This window comes from Dermacentor albipictus, chromosome 3, assembly GCF_038994185.2.
Source record: "Dermacentor albipictus isolate Rhodes 1998 colony chromosome 3, USDA_Dalb.pri_finalv2, whole genome shotgun sequence".
Taxonomy (NCBI): Eukaryota; Metazoa; Arthropoda; class Arachnida; order Ixodida; family Ixodidae; genus Dermacentor; species Dermacentor albipictus.
The window spans coordinates 113,385,628-113,402,551 of NC_091823.1; the positions used below are offsets into that span (position 1 = coordinate 113,385,628).

The following is a 16,924-nucleotide window of genomic DNA, read 5'->3' on the forward strand; positions in this document are numbered from 1 at the left end:
AGATTCGAATTTTCTTTTCTGTTCCTTTTGTGCGGTTTCTCCGTTAAGTTTCTCCTCGCTCTTTTCTGCGGGCTTTTCTGCCATGTCTACAGGCTCGGATCGTCTAGTTTGCGCACCCTTTTTGAACGGAAATGGTTTCCGCGGTCCATTTCGACCGTCCCAGTTTCCCTCCTCGGCGTTCAACTTTCTACGGGTTGCGTACTCTTCGGCTAATTCAGCCGCCCTTTCCACAGTGTTTACATTACCTCTGTCTTGCACCCACAGTTTCACAGCTTGGGGGATGGTTTTGTAAAACTGCTCTAGACACATGCATTCAATGATCATGTCTCTGCTGTCGTACGCTTCCGCGCTTTTAAGCCACTCGACTAGGTTGGCCTTTAAGCTATATGCAAACTCCGGATAGCCCTCGCTATCTTTCTTGCCTGTGCTCCTAAACCTTTGCCGAAAAGCTTCGGCTGAAAGGCGGTATTTCTTCAGGAGACTAGCCTTAACTTTTGCATAATCATATGCATCCTGCACACTTAGTCTGGCGATTACTTCCGCCGCCTCACACGGCAACATAGACAGCAACCGCTGTGGCCATGTACTCGGGCCGAAGTTCATCTTTTCGCAAGTCCTTTCAAAATTGCTTAGGAACAAGCCTATGTCGGTCCCGACCTCAAATGGCTTTAATAGCCTGTCCATGCGGTACGATTCTGCCTCACTTGATCGTCCCAGAGCGCCTTCACTTCCTTGAGACATCTCCAAACGTTTGCTTTCAAGTTCCAGTTGCATTTTTCTTAACTCGCGATCTTTATCGCGTTCCTCTCTCTCTTGTTCTTTTCTCTCTCGTTCTTCTCTCTTTTTCAGAAGTTCAAACCCCATTTCAATTTCTTCCTCACTGGCCTTTTCGGAAATTAGCTCCAATAATTCCGATTTGAGCATTTCCTTGCGTACATCTAGGCCCAGTTCCTCACCAACAATCAACAACTCGTCTCTCAGCAGTGTCCTTAACTCCATGACTGCTGCTTTACTGCCTTGATTCTGCTTTCTAAATCTAGCTAGGAAAACACAACCTAGCTAACACACAACAATCTAGCTTCCCTACTGTTCTAAACAGAACAACCACAAAATGAAGCCTAGAGAGTCAAAGCAAAAACCAAGCACTCACCGCAGATACAGCACCATGTCGCAGAGTCCATCTCACCGCTGTCAGCCAGTTGTCAGGATTGGGGGCTCAATCCCTTCGTCCGTGGTCCTTTGCCAAGATTGGAGTACGGCATGAATTCGAAGGTAGCTGGCCCATGCCGTCGTCCAACTTATTTACGCTGAGATCGTTGATGAAGTGAAGAACTGCTTCTCATCGAGAACGAGGGAAAAGGGTTTATTTACAGAAATTAAATCAGTCTAACATGACTGCTTGAGAAAAAGAGTATTAGTCCAACAGGACTGCATGAGAGAAGTGACTCAGTCTAACATGACTGCTCAAGAGAAGTGTCCTCAGCATTCGCACAACCACAGTTTTTATACACTCGATCCGCCGGTCCTACGACGCGGCGACTGTTCGTTTACTCAACACCAACTCGCAGCTGCTCTGAAGATCAGTTTACGTACACAAAGGCAACCGCGCTCTGATGCCCGACGACGGCGTTGGCGGGGGTGCCGAAGCGTGAGACGCACCAAAATACGTTGTCCCCACGGCAGCTTGTCCAGCGTTTCAAATCAGCTCCGCGTTGGGGAACTCCGGAATCATTGTTCACGCACCGAACTAGTTCCGTCACAATGTCGAAGGGGCTGGAGGAAGGCGGCGGATTCCAACGCAAAGGCCGCTTCTTTGAACGCCTCCCAGCTGCAGCGACGGAGAGGGAGAGGTGCGCGTCTTGCACCCCTTGTCGTAATCGGGTGGCAAGGTGGCAATCTTGCTTCGAAGCTCGCCATTCTTGACACGAGATAGAGAGAGAGAGAAGAGATGAGCTGACGCACAGGACTCGTCGAGGCGTTCCATATCAAAAACTAAGGAGAAAAAAAAATATCATCGAGATGAAGCCGGTTAAGCAAAATTTTCGGATATGAGGAACAGTGTGTGAACAGTTTGGCAGTATTCTCGCAGACTCAATGAAAAAAAAAAATGGAATACTTAGTTGGAGTCTTCACGCTCTCAGGTAGAGAGAGGTCGCTGCCGCTTTCAGCATATCGCGTACCAGCCGTGGTGGCGCATTTGATTTGTCGTTCTGCTTCTGCGTACACAGTCTTCGTTCATCGTCGTCGCCGCAACAGCTGTCATCGCTCACGCGTGTTCCGGCGAGAGGCGTGTCCCGAGCCGACCGTGACCCATCATGAAAGAAGAATGTGCACAGATTGCATGGAAACGAGCGCAGCACGCCCCGCAATTAGTGTGCAAGCCCCTTCTCGGAGCCACGCACCCGCGCTCAAATGTGTAAACGAAGCACGTGAGCGCGGTGACACACTCGGTACTGCTGCCGCGCACGCGGTGTGACGTCGGAATGTTTTATCGTGTGTAGCGCGGTGAATAGCCGCTGGGTGTCACGGGCGCACATCGCCCGGCTCGGCTACTCTCTCTCTCTCTCACTCTGTGTGTGTGTGTGCAGCTGCTCTCTCTCTCTTTCTCTGTGCGTGTATGTGTGCGTGTGTGTGTGTGTGTGTGTGTGTGTGGGCGTGTGTGCGTGTGTGTGTGTGCAGCTGCTCTCTCTCTCTCTCTGTGTGTGTGTGCGTGTATGTGTGTGTGTGTGGGCGTGTGTGTGTGCGCGTGCGTGTACGCGCGCGCGCCGAACTACAAATATATCGAGCTGGCATCGCGCATCACGGCGCGTTGAAACAACGAGTGTGCTGCTTCCGGAGCCGGCCCACAATGCCCTCCAACTGGAAGGGCAAGTTAAAAAAAAAAAAGTTAAAAACGTGAATGATACACGCAATACGAAGAAATCGCGACGCAGCACTGGACTTATGACTACATTTATGACACGCGAGAAACGCAAGAGGGACGTTTATGTTCGAAAACGTGAGAGGGCACTATAGAGGTGGACACAGTGTCGTATGCTGACACGTGACTGTCTTTCGAGATCTTCCATTTCTGCCTTGCGTGCTTCTTACTAACTCGAGCAGTCCAGTGGCGTGGTGGCGTCTTGCGCGTGTAAGCTTAGGATATACGTTTGCCCGAGCAATTCGACATTCGTCAGCTATGCTACGTACGCCAGTACTCAACCTTCTAAGGTGTTAACAAATTTACACGTGATTACTTTAAACTATGTTCTCGCCCAGCGCGATTTTTTCAGTGACTTTGGCGTTCTGATCAATCAATCAATCAATCAATCAATCAATCAATCAATCAATCAATCAATCAATCAATCAATCAATCAATCAATCAATCAATTTCAGTGCTGCTCGTTGTTGTATTTTTAGGAATGTACTGCTTCCGTTGCCGGACAGTGCTTCCTCTACAGTATAGTTCCTGCAGGCGCCAATTAATTCTGTTCATCGTAAATTTACTTTCACCACATTTTTCTTCGTCTTCAGAATCATGAACAGCGTACAGCTGCAGAGCGGACTAAGAGTGTTCACTTCTTTAGGGAATCCTGCCATGCTCGCGGATTGTGGACTCGATGCGAGGGCGCTCTACAGAAACGTCTGACGTGCAAACCCGAACTCTGCCGTGTCTGTATACGACATGCTTGGAAATCTCCCATCTGGCCACTCGAAGAAAAGAAAAGCGCCCGATGTAAAACGTCGTGAAAAACAATGCAAGTGATTTGCCATGCGACGACATGCTATGTATATAGCACCGCACCCATCCGCCTACCTTGCGACTCGTTCTACTAAAACAGTTTATGCGTGAAAGCCAAGGCCTAAAGCGGCTGCGCGCCGTCCTTCCTCTCGATCCACCCCTTTCAACGGCAGGCTCCTTCGGACTGCGAGAAAGTCTTGCGGCGCCTCCAGGGCAATTGCGTCACGAGGGGGGAGGCTGGACACGTGCTTTTTCTCGACCTTGCCGTCGTGCCGCGCTTCGAAAACCGCCCCGTATGTCTTTCAAAACACGCTCTTGTCGCGTGCGTCGACGCCGTTTTGCATTTTACTCCCCCCCCTTCCCCTTCCCCTATGTTTTCCTTTTGGCAAACGTACGCGACGTAGGAAGTAACGGACGCTCACGAGGTTCGCGTTCGCGGCCACCTGCTGTAACATTGCGGCGAACCGTTGCTGTCCCGGCTGCTTTTTTCGTGTTGCGTGTGCTCGGGCGTTCACCGTGAGTCCTCTTTCTGCCGTTTGTTGTCGCTTCGAGCGTCGGGCTGTTACTTGTTTCTACCTCTTGTCGTTTGAGACTTCGGGCTTGCTGATTTCTTTTTTTTTCACCCGAGTATCGTTTGTGCAATTACCCACTTTCGTAACGCGTTTATTTAGGGGGGGGGGGGGTAGAAGGGGTTGTGGTGGTGGCTAGGGGTAAAGCCCCTCCATACACGTTTTCGCAAAAGCGGCGTTGACGCGTGGATGGAGGGGTTTTAGGTAGGGGTATGTGCTACTGTACCTGCGGGGTCCCATTTTAGGCGTTCGGTGTATACGGCATTTTGGAACTGTTACGAAAAACGAGAAGACAACCGGTCTCGTGCTAAAGGTTGCCGGCGTTGTAACCATTGGGCGTTTTGGTCAGGCATTTTTGTACTCATTTTTTTTCTGATAAATTCAACCACTTCCCAAACCGCATCCTGTCCCTAGCAAGTATAATTCTTCGAGTGTATTTTAAACTCTGACGGGTAGGTTTAAGTATGAATTTGGATGAAATATGTCGCCAGTTTTGGGCGCATTTAACGTTTCTTTTTCTTCGTTAATTAACAGTCACTATCGCATATTTAAACTTACTACTTTGAATTACAGTCACCCACCCCTTTCACTCGAATGAACGTGCTCGTGCTGTCCGATGACGTGCAATAGAAACCACCGAAGGAAAAAAAAAAAAGCCACATTCGCGGCAGCGTAATATATACGTTTACTTCATCAGATATTTTTTTTTCATTCATGTTCGCCTCAGCTTAAGAAAAAAAAAAGCCACATTCGCTGCAGTGTATGTACACGTTTACTTCATCAGATATTTTTTTTTCGCTAATCTTCGCCTCAACTCGTGCCACCGCACGATGGATGCTCTCTATTGGGATTGGAATCCGCAGGTGTACGCTGGTTACCTAGTGCCGTGAAAGCGTCCATACAGCGCATGCGCGACGACGATGCGTGCACGAGCAGGCGTTTCCGTGTGATGCCAGCTGCTTGAGTGTGTACGCTTACCCCATGCAGAAGAAAGAAAAATAAGGAAGGAAAGACGCGCGCCAATTCCGATTAGTCGCCGCACTCTCGCACCTGGATAGCTCGGTAGACCGCTTTGACGAGTGTGCGCGAGCTCGGCCTGTCGTTGCCGTTGCCGTCGGGCGCGAAGGCCGGATATAACCGGCTAAAGGAGCGTATATATGCATATATCTTATTTTGTTGTAGCGCGAGATAATCGACAAGGACAAACAGAAAGGCACATCTGACACGCACACAGCGCTAACTTTCAACAACAGATTTATTTCGTTCTCGTCGCTATATATACACACCATCGAAACGTCATACAACGTGTGTAAAATCTCGGTAAACGTGAACAACAACAACAAAAAAAACCGGGAACCAGATGCAAGCACTTTTTTTTTCTTTTTTTTTTTTGCCGCACGGATTTGCAGACATGCCTCCACACCTACGCATACATGTGCACGACCACTTTTTCGAGGCCGGGAGGTCCCTGACCCGATGTCTGTTTTGAACGCCCCCCCCAGTCGTCCCCCGTACTGTCTTCTCGAGGGCCGCATATTCGGGTTGCGCTGACGAGAAGAACCATTGGCGGCTGTGGTTATTCGCTGTGCTCTGGGTGCGAGTGCATGCCGGATGATTCGGATGTGACAGAGACGCCTTAATGAATACGACGGCTCCGGAATACCGCTGACCGCGTGCAGTTCTGTTTTTCGACGTGCACCTCGATGCTTCCGATACTCCGCGCGCGTTCTTCGGTTCCGGTCACGTCGGAATGCAAGCGTATACGCTCGCGTGCCGAGAGAGCGTCGTTGTACGCCATGCGGCACCGCGGAATGCTGCTGTCAGGCCGAAACGAAATAGCCCGCCACGTGTTCGGCAGCGGAACGCCGTATAGCAACCTGAACCACCACGACGGGTTAAAAAAAAATTTAAAAAAAATAACGGAAGGCAGGGTTTCATCTGACTTTCATTATGTAGAGGGTGTCCCAATTATCTGCGACAAGATTTAAAAGTATGCAAATGCCTCGTAGCTGGACAGAACCGAGGTGGAGTTGTTTGCCGTCGTTTAGAGGTACCTAAGATTTTTATTGCATTCCGATTAGTTACATAATTATTTTAATTAATTAATCTACTTCTCAGATATTATATTTAGATGAAGAGTCAGTGAGAAAACAGTAGAAGAATGTGAAACACTACCGATGCAGCTTTCTGTTGCTCAATACGTGCTACGTAAAAGTTTTTCCGAGCGTGAAACAAGCCCGCGAATACATGCAAAGTGCCTCGAGCCGCCAGTCGCGCGGCAATTTTGCGTGTATTCGCGGGCTTCTTAACGCTGGGAGAAATACTTTTATGTAGCGCGTACGCATTGAGCAACAGCAAGCTGTATTGGGAGTTTTTCATGTTTCTCTATGGTTTTATCATTGACACTTCTAATGTAATTTTAATAATTGATGATGTTATCATCAATTACGGCAAACTTTACCTTGGTTCTGCTCAGCTACGTGGCATTTCTATATTTTTAACACTGGCGTACAGACCCGTTTACTCCTGCGTAGAGCGCACCAGCAGCCAGCTGACGCCGTGGATCCCCTGACGGTGGCTGCTTGGTTGCTAGGCAACGTGCTGCAGGTTATCAAGGTTGGCATCTGGCACCACGTGCAGAAAGGAATTTCATCCGACCATATTTGTCGAAATGAGGCGTGACTTCACCTGCGATGGTTAGCGTCCCGCACCACGTGCCGAAAGGACTTTTCTCTCACGCGACCTTGTTCGTCGAAATGAGGCATGACTTCTCCTGCGATGGTTGGCGTCCCGCACCACGTGCAGAAAGAACTTTCTCTCACCCGATCTTCTTCCACCAGGCCTCGTCGAAATGAAGCGTGACTTCCTAATTCGCCATGACCATTTCGAGTGTCTGCGGGAAGCCCCGCAGTGTACAGGCCTCATTCGTGTGTTTGTGTGCGAGTTTATAGAGAGACCCTTTCCTCGAATTGGACCGAGAGGAGAACTTCCACGAACCCGCAACGCGCAGAAGAGACGGACAGGCGTCTACACTTCCAGGAGGCGGGACGACCTCTTCCTTGCAACAGGCTCGGTATAACCAGAGGAGGAGGGGCCCTCTTTCTGTGCCGGTCACGTGACGTCGACGGAAGCATTACGAGGATTGCGATAGGCGCTTGTTTGGGGTTCACGTTAAAAGCTGTACTCGTCGCTCTGAAAAAGGCACGAGGTCACCGAAAGACCAAATCGATTTTTGCCAGTCACGTTGCTGGCGTTGTCGCAAACCACGTTCTTTGTTGTTTCTGGGTAGTGTGGTGGGGCGTGGTCTGTCACATGGCTGGCGGAAGGTACTTGGTAAAGATGGACGGCTGGTCTAGTTTGACATTATTTTTACTTCCCGCGCAAAATCGACATGTATGCGCACGATGCAGGAATCGCACTGATATGCCATTAACAGCTGCAGTTTTAATAAGCACAGTATATTTAAAACCGCTACAAAAAAAAAAGCACTCCCACATACGCACACCCGCACACGCAATCACTCCAAAGAGACCGTTCTTTCTATCGCCACACTCGCTCTGACTTTTTCACCTTCGATAAAAAGAAAACCGTTGTCATCAAACCATTTGCAATCTTTCTGAACCGGTCCCATAAACGCACTGTGAATGCAACGAAAACGAACGCTTGCACTGCTTAAAGCTCTTACGCACTATACCCGAACAAGCGCCTCGAAGTCGCGGATACGGGACAGACAACACCAAGAAACCCGGCGCTCTTTCAAAACTGCGTGCTGGTTGGGTTCTTCTTTAAGCGCCGATTTAACGTGGATAAACGCAATGACATTCTTGCCAAATTCCGTTGCTCTTAAATCTTAATGCCCCCCCCCCCCCTCTTTTCTTTTTATGTTTGGTCATAATTCAGCTACATCACTTTGAGGTGCAATCTAAATACATGTATTATACTCGTATATCTAGTGAGGCTTAGCGCTGGAAACACACTAAAGACTGTTGAAAGCAGTGGTGTGTGCGGATGGTGTGCGACGTGTCTTTTCGCTACCTTAGTGCCTTTCTTGTCGTTAAACCTCGTCTTGAACGCATATTTACATATTAGGTGCAACCCGAGGAGGTGAAAATTAACCTTAATCTCCTACTCTCTGCTCCTGTCGTAAGCCAGCTGTGCCAGCCTTGCTTGGCTCGTAAAACCCTACCAGTCATTTCAGTATATGAGCGTATAAACTTTCGCCAGTCGGTGCGAGACATGTGGCTTGGCTTGGCCGGGTATAGCACATAAAGCGCGGTGACGTTCAACCCGGTTTGTTGAGGTCAAAAGACAAGTACATGTCCCCCCCCCCTTTTTTTTTTCTTGTTGACGGGAAAAAAGACAGCCGCTATGCTGTGACTCATTATTGAAGTGGCCGGCTGAGCACGTGATTACGGTAGATACCAAAAGCTCTTCTGTAGTACATGTTTACGGACGGCGCGCCGACAAACTTATCTCTTAGTTCCTGTAGGTTAAACATATAGACCTGTTCGCGTGCCTTTTGCTCTCGATGTGTCTTTTTTTTTTTTCTCTCCTCGAAGTGGCAGTTATGCTGAAAAGCATAGCGTATACAGCCACTCATTGTGCAATATGGCTACAGAGAGATTGTTGGAGAGCGAACTTTTTTTTATCTGGTTAATTGACACCTCTTTGTGTCAGACCTCTCCGTGCCGTCAGCCGCCACATCAGTGTTGTCTCTGGAGCTCAAACTGCCGTTTTATGTCCGAATGTAATCGGTCATGGTGGGAATTAAACGCACGTTTTGTCAACAAAAGCACACGACGTAGCCAGCGTTCTCGGCAGCCACAGTGAGCGACCTTGGCGATCTTGTGAACGTTGTCGCGCTTAGGATATTCATTCCAAGAAATGCGTCGCATTTAAGAATCGGGAACGGCGGACTAATGAGTTTCACAGACTGACTAATATATGGTGCCGTTGGTCTCAAGCCTCCGGTCGGCGCATTTTCGCGTCCTTTTCCGATCGTCGATTGTGTATTTGTCTTATTTCACCTTTCTTACACTTAAATTATAAAAACTATTAAGTACACCAAGATTGCACCTAAAGATACACCTTTTGGAGCCAACAAAGTCTACACTAACCTAACCTAAATTACGATACTTAGCGTTTGGTGTCTTTCTTGCTACCTGGTCGATCTCGTGCGTAAAAGGCTGAACACTCTTGCCGGCGTTGGTATAAGGATGCAGCTTTTGCAACACCCTGCGCGCTAACCATGTATAGACGGACCCCTTTCCTGATTTTCGGACTTAAGATATTACGCTTAATGTCTGCGATATAATTTGTTTTCCCCGCAGGGGCGTCTGCGTAAGCAGGCGTTTGGTGTGTTGCGCCACCACGTACCCGAGCACACGAGGGTTGGACCCTCCCGCGTGTAGCCGTGCGCGGCTTAGCCGTGTCTGGGGAAAGGGGGATCCTGGGGGTTGAGCCGATGCTGGGTGCTTGGACCTTTAAGGCCCCCCGGCGGAGGCAACACACCTCTTTGGCCTCTGCTTCACATAGACGGCACCCCCGGACTGACCCACCCGGGGGAAATCGGTAGTTGCCTTTTCCTGTCTCTCTCTCCCTATTACCTTCGTCTTTCTCTTACTTTCCACCTTTCCTGTCTCCTGCTCTCTTCTTTTTACTTCTTTTTTTCCTGGCGGCAAGGGTTAACCCTGTGTGGATAGCCAACCTTGGTTATTTCATATTTGGTTATAGTAGTAATGTACAGCTGGCGTTTGCAGGCCGTGTTTCACAGGTCCTGCAGCGTCCCCTTGTAGGACTCCACGGTGGGTGGCTGGCGTTACTGCCGAAATCTCACATATGTTTATGGCTACCTCCTACCCTACACTCCCTGATCGCCCTCAGAAAAGAGGGCGCACCGATGAAGTATTCAAATTTTTTGGTCGGCAAAAAGAATCTTTCCCTCGTTTCCACGTTATCCATTCTGAAACACCAGCTAAACCAGTGCGAACAATTTCTCCATTTCTTGTATCGAAGTCCCTTACCGAAGTTTTTGGTCCAGGATATAAGGCGTCGAGGATGGCTAGCGGTGACCTCCTCCTGGAGCTCCGCGATCACAAACAATTTGAGAAACTGCCTAAACTTGTATCATTTGGGGAGACCCAAATAGTAGTAACCCCGCACCGCACGATGAATACCTCCCGCGGCGTTGTCTCAGACGATGATTTGCTGCAGCTCTCTGAGGCTGAACTCTTGGAGGGCTTCAGTGAACAAAATGTTATAAATGTCAAAAGAATCAAGATGAGGCGAGATGGTAAGGAACTTGCGACCAAACACCTAATACTCACCTTTAACTCAAGTGTCCTGCCCGAGTCCATCGAGGCCGGGTATATCAAGCTCCGTGTTCGTCCATACATCCCTAATCCCCTGCGTTGCTTCAAATGCCAGCGTTTCGGTCACAGCTCGCAGAGCTGCCGAGGCCGCCAAACCTGCGCTAAATGCAGTGCTAATGAGCACACTTCTGAATCGTGTGAAAACTCTCTCCACTGCGTAAACTGTGAAGGCGAGCACGCTGCATACTCGCGGTCGTGCCCGTCTTGGAAGAAAGAAAAGGAAATAGTTACGATTAAAGTTAAAGAAAACATAAGTTTCAAAGAAGCACGCAGGCGGGTATCTTTCCTGCCAAAGCACACCTTTGCCGAAGTGGCGCGTCAGGGGGCAGCGCCACAACGGCCTCCGGCGGCTGTCCGTCCCACACCCAGTGAGGCGGCAGTGACGCCATCCGCCCCCTCGGCGACTGCAGCTAACGCTGCTACGCCACCACAGCAGGCGGGGCCAACGACCACGAAGGTGGGCGCAGCCGAGGCTACCCCAACCTCCCCGGCCCCGTCCAGCGCTGGCAACAACCGGCGCAGCCAGATCCCTCAGGGAGCCCCACCGACCTCCGGGCTGGTGGGCGCAGGGATCTTGCCTTCCGAGGCAGGACCCTCACAGAAAACTCGCTCGCAAGAGCATGTGTCCAGCGCCTCCCAAGAGGCAATGGACACTACACATGTCCTCACGGCGCGCCAAGCGCCTAAGGAGCGGCGAGGCTCACTCGAACGCTCCAGAAAGGGCAAAACCCCGATTACAGGGCCTCGAAAGGGCTCTGTAATCTAAGACATCTTTCAGTTTCCGTACACACAGCACCAACTTACTTTAAAAATGGATACACAAATAATTCAGTGGAATGTCCGAGGTCTTCTTAGAAACCTAGATGATGTGCAGGAACTCATCCAAAAACACAATCCAAAAGTGCTGTGTTTACAGGAAACACACCTAAAATCCAAACACACAAATTTTCTCCGACAGTACATAACTTATCGCAAAGATCGCGATGATGCTGTCGCATCATCGGGTGGTGTCGCCATTGTTATCCATAAGAGCATTGCGTGTCAACTTTTACAGCTAAAAACGCCTCTCGAAGCAGTGGCGGTCCGAGCTGTTCTTCTAAACAAACTCATCACCATTAGCTCTCTTTACATACCCCCACATTACCAATTAACGAAACACGAATTTCAATCTTATGTAGATCAATTGCCAGAACCTTATGTTGTTCTTGGCGATTTCAATGCGCATAGCACCTTGTGGGGAGACTCTCGCATCGATGCGCGAGGTCGTCTCGTTGAACAGTTCCTTTTTTCTTCTGGAGCGTGCATTCTAAATAGGAAAGAACCCACATATTACTCTCTTGCAAACAGATCCTTTTCGTCAATAGATCTTAGTATAGTCTCCGCGTCTATACTACCCGAACTCAACTGGGAAGTTACGAGCAATCCTTACGGGAGCGATCACTTCCCCGTACTGCTAAAAACATCTAAAGAAAATGAATTTCCCCCACAAGTTCCTAGGTGGAAGATAGATACAGCCGACTGGGAGAAATTTCGAAATCTATCTAGACTCTCATGGGCTGATATGTCTTCTCTAGAAATCGATGCCGCTGTGGAGTATTTTACAGCGTTCATAATAGATGCCGCATCTAAATGCATATCTGAAGGAAGCGGTTTGGGATGCAGACGGCGTGTCCCGTGGTGGAACGAGGAATGTAGGATTGCTCGTAAGAAACAGAACAAAGCGTGGGGGTTGCTACGCGCTTCCCCCACTGCAGAGAATCTTATCAACTTTAAGAAAGTAAAATCTCAAGGCAGGAGAACCCGCAGGCAGGCCAGAAGAGAAAGTTGGCAGAACTTTTTATCAAGTATAAACTCGTTTACAGATGAGGCGAAAGTCTGGAACCGCGTAAATAGAATTAGAGGGCGGCAAACATATTCACTCCCACTAGTAAATACACAGGGCGATACACTGAAAGATCAAGCCGACTCACTGGGGGAACACTTTGAGAGTGTATCAAGCTCAAATCATTATTCACAATCCTTCCTAAAATATAAACAAATTGAAGAATGCAAGCCACTCACCAATAAATGCCGACAGAATGAACCGTACAATTGCCCTTTTAGTGCTGCCGAGTTGAAAGCTGCCTTGAGCGCATGCAAGACCTCTGCACCGGGATCCGATAGAATCATGTATGCCATGCTCAAAAATTTACACAATGACACACAAGTAACACTACTTACACTCTTCAACACTATCTGGGACGCAGGGTACCTTCCAACGGCATGGAAAGAAGCCATTGTGGTCCCTGTTTTGAAACAAGGGAAAGACCCTTCTTCAGTGGCAAGTTACCGCCCGATAGCCCTCACAAGCTGCATGTGTAAGGTATTTGAAAAAATGATAAATCGGCGACTCATCCACTTCCTTGAACAAAACAAAATGCTTGATCCCTTTCAGTGTGGCTTCCGAGAAGGGCGCTGCACAACCGACCATCTTGTACGTATTGAAGGACATATTCGTGACGCGTTTGTACACAAACAGTTCTTCTTATCGATATTCCTCGATATGGAGAAGGCGTACGATACGACCTGGCGGTATGGAATCTTGAGAGATCTGTCAGAAATAGGCATTCATGGTAATATGCTAAACGTAATAAAAAGCTACCTGTCCAATCGTACCTTCCGGGTGAAAGTAGGCAATGTGCTGTCACGTCCTTTTGCACAAGAAACCGGTGTACCCCAGGGTGGCGTGCTCAGTTGCACACTCTTTATTGTTAAGATGACAACACTTCGTGCTTCCGTACCACCCGCCATCTTTTACTCTGTCTACGTGGACGACATTCAAATAGGTTTCAAATCCTGTAACCTCGCAGTGTGCGAAAGACAGGTACAGCATGGTTTGAACAAGGTGTCAGGGTGGGCAGAGAAAAATGGATTCAAAATCAATCCTCATAAGAGTTCTTGTGTTTTGTTCACAAGGAAGAGAGGCCTAGTTCCGGATCCCTGCTTGGAAGTGTGTGGACAACAGATACCTGTAAACAAAGAACATAAATTTCTAGGTGTCATACTTGACTACAGACTCACTTTCGTCCCCCACATTAAACATCTTAAAGAAAAATGTCTGAAAACAATGAACATAATGAAACTTCTTTCCCAGACTACGTGGGGTAGTGACAGGAAGTGTTTAATGAATCTATATAAAAGCCTCATTCGATCACGACTAGACTACGGTGCCGTCATTTATCACTCTGCCGCCCCGAGCGCACTAAAGATGCTAGACCCTGTTCACCATCTGGGCATCCGTTTAGCCACAGGAGCTTTCAGAACGAGTCCCGTACAAAGTTTATATGCAGAATCGAATGAGTGGTCACTTCATATCCAGAGAACATACATCAGCCAAACATATTTTTTGAAAGTCCACTCTAATCCCGAACATCTCTGTTTTAACACCATTAATGATATGACATATGCTACACTATTTCGTAATCGTCCTTCCGTAAGACAGCCTTTCTCGCTGCGTGTGAGGGAGCTTAGTCATGAAATGCATGTTCCAATCCTCGAACTTCGCCTAATGCATCCAGCCAAGCTGCTACCTCCTTGGGAGTGGCAGTTGATACAATGCGATACATCTTTCATGGAAGTTACAAAAAACGCCCCAGAGATTGAAATCCAGATGCATTTCCGGGAACTCCAGCACAAACACTCCTGCACGGAGTTCTACACAGACGCATCGAAGTCACACGACGGGGTGTCCTATGCAGCCGTCGGGCCATCCTTTTCGGAAACCGATGTACTGCATGCGGAAACTAGTATCTTTACGGCTGAGGCTTACGCACTACTGTCGGCTGTGAAGCATATAAGGAAATCAAAACTCCAGAAAGCAGTCATATATACGGATTCCCTTAGTGTTGTGAAGGCCTTGATGGCTTTCTCTAACCACAAAAATCCAGTAATTAACGAACTTTACTCTGCTCTGTGTAAAGCGTATATAGGTAATCAGCATGTCATCATATGCTGGGTGCCAGGTCATAGGGGCATCGAAGGTAACGTTCTTGCGGACCAGATGGCCACGTCAGTTACATCGCATTCTGCTAATCCCACCGCTGCAGTTTCTGTCACAGACCTGAAGCCCTTCTTACGGAGGAAACTACGGAACCAGTGGCAACGGCTATGGGACGCGGAAACAAATAATAAGCTCCACGTGATAAAGCCACAGTTAGGATTCTGGCCTTCAGTAACAAAATCACGCCGGACAGATGTCCTATTCTGTCGTCTAAGAATAGGACACACATTTGGCACACATAACTTTTTACTCACCGGAAATGAGCCTCCAACCTGTGGTAGATGCGGGGAGAGGCTGACCGTCCTCCACGTCCTCCTGGAGTGTCGGGAAGCCGAACATGAAAGAAAGAAGCATTTTCCCTTAGCATATCGGCAGCGCATCCCCCTTCATCCAGTAATGTTACTAGGCCCAGAACCGCTGTTTGACTCCAGCGCAGTCCTGGGCTTCCTGAAAGATGTTGTATTACATGTTATAAGCCCCACACACTCATAGCGTCTCCTCTTTCCAGAGGATGCCGCTGTGAAAATTTCTTTTATGTAGCACATGCCTCTAGGCCCTTGTGTCTCAAGGGCTCTAACGAGGCAGTGGTGCTCTAGTGAATTTTAGAATCTTATATATTTTCTATTTTGCATCATTCTTTTACGATGGATTTTAATGTACATAGTATTCATTAGTCATCGCCATAATTTTATAGTACGTAGATTTTACGCACTTTACAGCGAATATTTTTAGGCCACTCTACAGCCAAGTCACATCTTCATAATACACCGTCAACATTAACACTTGTCATGGCGCTCTTTGGCCAAACCTGGCCCTTGCGCCACAAAAAAAACCACACATATAATTTGTTTTAAGGATGTGTTCAGGAGCGTTTCTTCAAATAAAAGCTCACCCCTGAATTACCGCCCGATTTCGCTTACCAGCACCTGTTGCAAACTTCTTGAACATGTGATATTTATAAATCTCGTTAACGTTTTTGACTCGAATTCATTTGTCGCTTCAGCTCTACATGGTTTTCCCAAAACATTCTCACGTGAAACCCAACTAATATCTTTCACTGGTAGATTACACTATATTTCAGATCGTGCTTCCTGTACTGACTGTATTTTTTTGCTTTAGCAAAGCGTTCGACAAGGTTTACCACAAAACTGCTGCTATCCAAGCTGAGTCTTTTAAAAACCTTGACATTAACCTGCAATGGATTGAGTGTTTTCTTACTAACCGGTATCAATTTGTTACTGCGAATAATAATGACTCATCGTTGACTGAGGTTCGTTCTGGTGTGCCTCAGGGATCAGCACTAGGGCTCCTGCTTTTCCTAATTTATATTAATGACCTGCCTTTTTCGTTGACGTCTCACATTCACCTGTTTGCTGACGATTGGTGATATATTGCGAAACAATTACTAACGACGACACTAATGCTCTTCAGTCTGACTTGGTTGATTGATTGGTGTGATTGATTGGTTGAATCAATGTGATTGATTGGTGTAACACTTGATTAACGAAACTTAATATTAATAAATGTAAAGTTATGCGCGTGCAGAGGAACACCAATACCCTTCCTACTAACTGTCTGAATAAGATTCCTCTAGAACCCGTTGACTCGTACGGGTACATAGGAGGTCATATAACAGCAAATCTAACCTGGAACCTTCACACTGAGTGCATAATAAGTAAAGCTAACAGCATGCTTGGTTACTTACGGCACCAGTTTTCTAAAGCACCATCATCTTTAAAATTATTACTTTACGAGTCATTAGTGCGTCCTAAATTAAATTAGCAAACGCTGCAGCTGTGTGGGACCCGTATCATGAAAACTTTATTTCTTCACTCGAGCTTGCTCAAAATAATTCAGTCCGATTCATACTTTCATATAATAACCGTACTGCTAGCATAACATCAATGAAGGACAATCTATCTCTTCGATATCACTGGCATCTCGTATAACATTAGCACGTTTGGCACTGTTTCACGAATTTTATTACCATTCCTCCCTTCACATTAGAAAATTTGGTAGCAAGTGCTTTAGCACCGCTTCCCTCGCTCTCTTTGATGCTGAATTTGATCTTCTGGATGCGGCTATCGGGGCTTCAGATCGCAAAGGAAAATGTTTGCGTTTTGTTGCGCTTGGTTGGCCGTATTGCGCTTGCGTTGTTGGCACGCCATCACCCTCGACATGTTTTTCCCCTTCATTTCCCTCGCTTCACTCTGGCACTTAATAT

At 47.7% G+C, this 16,924-nt stretch overlaps 1 protein-coding gene across 4 annotated transcripts in view; it reads left to right on the top strand.

Moving 5' to 3' along the window:
- Nucleotides 1-16,924, top strand: part of Orp8 (Oxysterol-binding protein-related protein 8) — a 140,530-nt gene that overhangs the window by 31,354 nt on the left and 92,252 nt on the right. Inside the window, exon 1 of one of the 4 annotated variants that reach the window (XM_065450320.1) lies at nucleotides 4,090-4,237. The exons of the other annotated variants lie outside the window; for them this stretch is intronic. The gene's annotated coding sequence lies outside the window, so the exon portion shown is untranslated. Of the gene's footprint in view, nucleotides 1-4,089; nucleotides 4,238-16,924 lie in introns of those variants that run through there. 4 annotated transcript variants of the gene reach the window in all.